Below are 4,939 nucleotides of genomic sequence, written 5' to 3'. Positions count from 1 at the left end.
ACATATATACTGGCATATACATATCTGATAAAAGGAATAAACACACAACATTAAAAATAAAAAAATAAAAAAAAATTTCAAGTATTCACTTCACAAAATTTTCCGGCAATACCCCTTATACTCAAAACAGTATAAGCAGGATTGCGCAAAAAGTAAGCTAGGGCAATTACGAAATTTAAAAAGAGAAAAGAAAAATAACAAAACCAAAAATACAAAAATGCCAATAATCACCACTTTCATATGTACATACCTATTACATACCGAAACAAAGTGAGAAACAAAATTAATGCGACATGTATGTATAAACAGCATTACTAAAATTTTACAAAAAGTGCATACCTTTACTTCATCGATTTTCTATTCCCGCCGGTTTGTCTATGCCGGTATATACAACGTACATCGGGTATAAATTTCACAAACTTTACAAAATTYTGAAAAAATAAAGCGGTAAAAGCGAAATTTCAATTTATTAAAAAATTTAAAATTTGCTAATTAAAAAAAGAAATTTACGGCCAAAATAAAACAAAMAATTTTAACAGTTGGTAGAAAGAAAGATCATACATACGTATTGGAAGTTTCAAGTGTTCACACACRCATACTTATATTCAAAGACCAAATCGGCATCTGTCCAGCAATACCCCGTGTTCTTGTTAAAGCACATGCAAGCAGGATTGCAAACAATTTTTAGCATCTTAGCACATAAACACGCACATATTGTGCAAACTCATATACAAAGGTCATCAACCTTTTTTGTTTACTAACGAGTACGAAACATTAAATAAAATAAAAAACAAAAACAAAAACAAAAACAACAACAAACTAGCAGCTAAATACATAAGCACCGGTATAAGGAAAACCAAATACGCGTTCGTTATTTGACACATTACACACACATACAACAAAATTAAAAACTTTTTATCTTAAAGATTTCACGCGTACTTATTATTATCAGAAGTACACTGAGAGAATTTCTTTTCTCTCATATTTTCAATTTTATCATATTATCTAAATGAACGGACATTCTAAGGAATCTAAATCAATACAATATTTAAAAGTACAAAAAGTGATTTCAGAAGAAAAGAGCCCATGTACACCTGCTGATGCTACACGCTCAAAGCAAGGTCCTACAAAGCAAAAAAAAACTTAAAGATATTTCATATACCAAATTTATTGCTGAGAGTGACAGTCTAATTCGATACTGCACTGGATTTTCACCTTCACCGATTAAAGACAATTCTGAATCGGTATTAGAAATAAAAAAAAGAAAATCTAAGCAATTTCTGGACACGTCTCCAAGCTGCGTATGATGCCATTCTAGAATCTGACGAATCAGACCTACCGGAAAATTTTAAACCCTCGGCTGCTTCCACAACCGAGAGTAGAGCTGCCACAAATTCAAAGCCAAGAGGCGAGATCAGGCTTTCACCTTAAAGTGCCCGCATGTGACACTGAAATTTTTCATGGTGGTTATGAACAATGACCGTCTTCCCGGGACATGTTTACAGCCGTGTACATAAACCATCCAAAATTATCACAAGAGCAAAAATTGTATTACCTCCGATACAAAACAAAAGGTCAAGCAGGGGTAATAGTCAAACAGTTCACTCTCAATGACGAAAATTTCAATTACGCTTGGGAAGCTCTAAAAGCTCGTTACGAGAACGAAAGAATATTAGTCGACAAACAAGTCACAATATTAATGAATTTACCAAAAATTCTGAAAGAAACAAGTGAAGAATTTATAAAATTCCAATTCCCACAGTCAATTGGGATCCAATTCTGGTAAACATTTGCACCGACGCATTACCAGAAAAGTCGTTACTTCTATGGGAGCAATCGCTCTCATCACGAAGAAAGTGCCCAACGTGGCAACAAATGAACGATTTCTTAACTACCCAATACGAAATTGCGGAAAGGGTAGATAAAAAAATGGTCAGAACTAAACCCGTTCAACCCGACCTAAATCGAAGCTTCATCAGACCCCAAGCGAGCAACAACAACAACTTAAATCGTAGTTTTTTTCAAAACACAAGCGGTCACATCCGAAAAAATAAACATACGTCATGCGAACTGTGTAAAGGAGGGCATAAGCTCAAATCGAGCACCGAGGAGAACTGTTTAAACTGAGGGCCTTAATAGACCAAGGATCTCAACGATCATTTATAGCGTCTACGGCACAAAGTAGGCTACAACTGCCAACAAAAGGGGCTAATTTTAAAATTACGGAGATGGGCGGAAGAGTAGTACAAAATTCAAACAAAATTTGCCCCATTACCCTATTTTCCCCCCAAGCGGATATAAGAATACAAGCAGAAGCTATTGTCTTACCGTAACTAACAAACATGCTTCCAAGCTATCATATAAATAGCAAGCATTTTCAAAAGGTATCTTATCTTAAGTTAGCAGACCTGAACTCCAACACTCCCGCTCAAATAGACATTCTATTAGGTAGCGATCTCATACCACAAATTATTCTCGAAGATGTTGAGAAAATTACAAAAACACTTCTGGCGCAAAATACCATTTTCGGATGGGTCCTAAGCGGACTAGTTGCGGCACCAGTCACAACAATGACAACTCAAGTTGAGCAAATCTCAAATGAGTACCTCTATACTCAACTGAAGAAATTTTGGGAGTTAGTAGAACTTCCCCCCATATCAATCACAACACCAGAAGATCGATACTGTGAGGATTTTTACAAATCCACAACTACTCGATTAGATAATGGCCGGTACGTCGTACGACTACCACTAAAACCAGAATTTCCAACACACTCGCCTTAGGCCACTCTCGTACCTCTGCTATCCAACAGTTTTTAAGTATGGAAAAAAACCTACTTAAAAAAGGCGAGCTAAAACCAGAATACGATAGGGTTTTAGAAGAATACCTCCATTTAGACCACATGGAGGAAGTCAGCCCTGGGGAAAAAATTATAAAAGGTAAATACTATTCATTTTACCTGCCACATAATGCAGTAATAAAGCCAGATAAAAGAACCACGAAGGTAAGAGTTTTCTTCAATGCATCAAAATCCTCAAGTTCGGGGAATTCCCTAAATGACGTTTTATTTAMGRTACCCACGCTTCAGMCAGGTTTAATGCTCCTCATACTAAATTGGCGTATATACAAATGCGTTTTCAATGGGGACCTGAAGAAAATGCATCGATAAATAGTCGTACGTAAAGGTGATCAAGATTTCAGCGAATTATTTTCCGAAAATCTCCCAATAGTCCACTGCGCGACTTTAAATTAAATACAGTTACCTTTGGCGTAAACTGTGCCCCATACTTCGCCATTCGTACACTCCACGAAGCGGCAGAAGACACAAAGTCAGAATTTCCTCTGGCAACACAAGTGTTGAAAACACAAACGTATGTAGACGACATTCTGTCTGGAAGCCANCTATATTACATTGCGGATAAAATTGATTTGCTATTTAATGAAAAAAGTAATTCATGTCAAATTTTGTAATGATATTTAGCCAAAGTTGCCCATATATGAACTTGATTTTAATTTTTCTGTTTGTATGGCAGGTTTTGTTGTCTGACCTTCAAAATTTCTTCAACTATTGTATTGTATCTTACAAATTTTTTTCGGATATTATGTAATTACCGTAAGCAGTAATCCATGTCAAATTTCGTAAAGATACCACGTCAAATGCGAAAGTTTGCCCTTTACTCCGATCGCTCAGTTTGTATGGTAGCTATATGCTATAGTTAACCGATCTGAACAATGTCTCGGAAACTACATTGTTGCCTTAGAAAATCGTCTACACCAAATTTGGTGAAGATACATATTTAAATGTGAAAGTTTTCCATACAAGAACTTGATTCCGATCGTTCAGTTTATATAGCAGCTATATGTTATAGTAGTCCGATATTGGCCGCTTCGACAAATGAGCAGCTTCTCGAAGGGAAAATGACGTTTGCAAATTTCAAAAGGATAACTTAAAAACTGAGGGACTAGTTCGTATATATACAGACGGACGGACGCACGGACGGACATGAGTAAATTGACTCAGTTCAACATACTGATCATTCATATATATACTTTATAGGGTCTCCGACGCTTCCTTCTGGATGTTACAAACATCGTGACAAACTTAATATACCCTGTTCAGGGTATAATAACTAATATTTTTTTAAATATTCACGTTTAAAAGTTCAAAAATTTGCACTAAGAACACATATGTTTCACTAAAATTTTTCACGTCTTTTACTCTGTATATTTAAGTATACGCTCTAAGCATTGAAATAACTTCACATTTCACATTTATTTTGTAATTTTTGAGCTAAATTTAGTAATTTAAAAATCACTTATCAAATTTATGGTTGAAAAGTTTAGAGTTTTTATATTTACGAGGAAAACCAGCTTTGCCACACCTTAAAAAGCAATAGTGAAGTATTTTTCAGCTTTTCACAGCGTTTTCTTTGTTTGTACTTTCGAGTGTTTCTTTTTTCTTTATGAACTATAAAAAAAACTATAAAAAAAAACTATTTTCAAATTAAAATTGAATATGTGAACACTTTTCCATATACAGTGGACCAATAAAGTTTACATACACCCTTTATTCTTAACTAAAACATGTTCSCACATACATTTTCTAGTCTGATTCGACTGATTTTTTTTTGCTAAATAGATAAATAAACATTCGTGCATTGTGATGCATTATCTTAATCCCGAAAACTCCAAAAAACGCATCAAGAAAGTTTACATACACACAGTACAGCCTAATTTGTTTATATTCACTGAACGGTACAAAGTTGTTGCATTGACATAATTGTTGATTGTAAACAATTATAATATTGAAATGGTAAGTTTAATATGCGTTTTATTTTCATTTTATCTTAAAAGTGTGACTTAGTTGGTTGCAATGGGTCGTGGTAAAGAAATACATTTAGAAGTGCGAAAATTAATAATTAAATTATATTTGGAAAAT

The 4,939-nt window shown here is 34.5% G+C and overlaps 1 protein-coding gene across 1 annotated transcript in view; it reads left to right on the top strand.

Annotated features, from left to right (window-relative positions):
- LOC108975749 overlaps positions 1-4,939 on the top strand; it is a 14,407-nt gene that overhangs the window by 963 nt on the left and 8,505 nt on the right. The window lies entirely within an intron of this gene.

This window comes from Bactrocera latifrons, unplaced genomic scaffold, assembly GCF_001853355.1.
Source record: "Bactrocera latifrons isolate USDA-ARS-PBARC rearing strain unplaced genomic scaffold, ASM185335v1 scaffold_696, whole genome shotgun sequence".
NCBI classification, from domain to species: domain Eukaryota; kingdom Metazoa; phylum Arthropoda; class Insecta; order Diptera; family Tephritidae; genus Bactrocera; species Bactrocera latifrons.
This window is presented reverse-complemented; position numbering and strand designations above follow the sequence as displayed.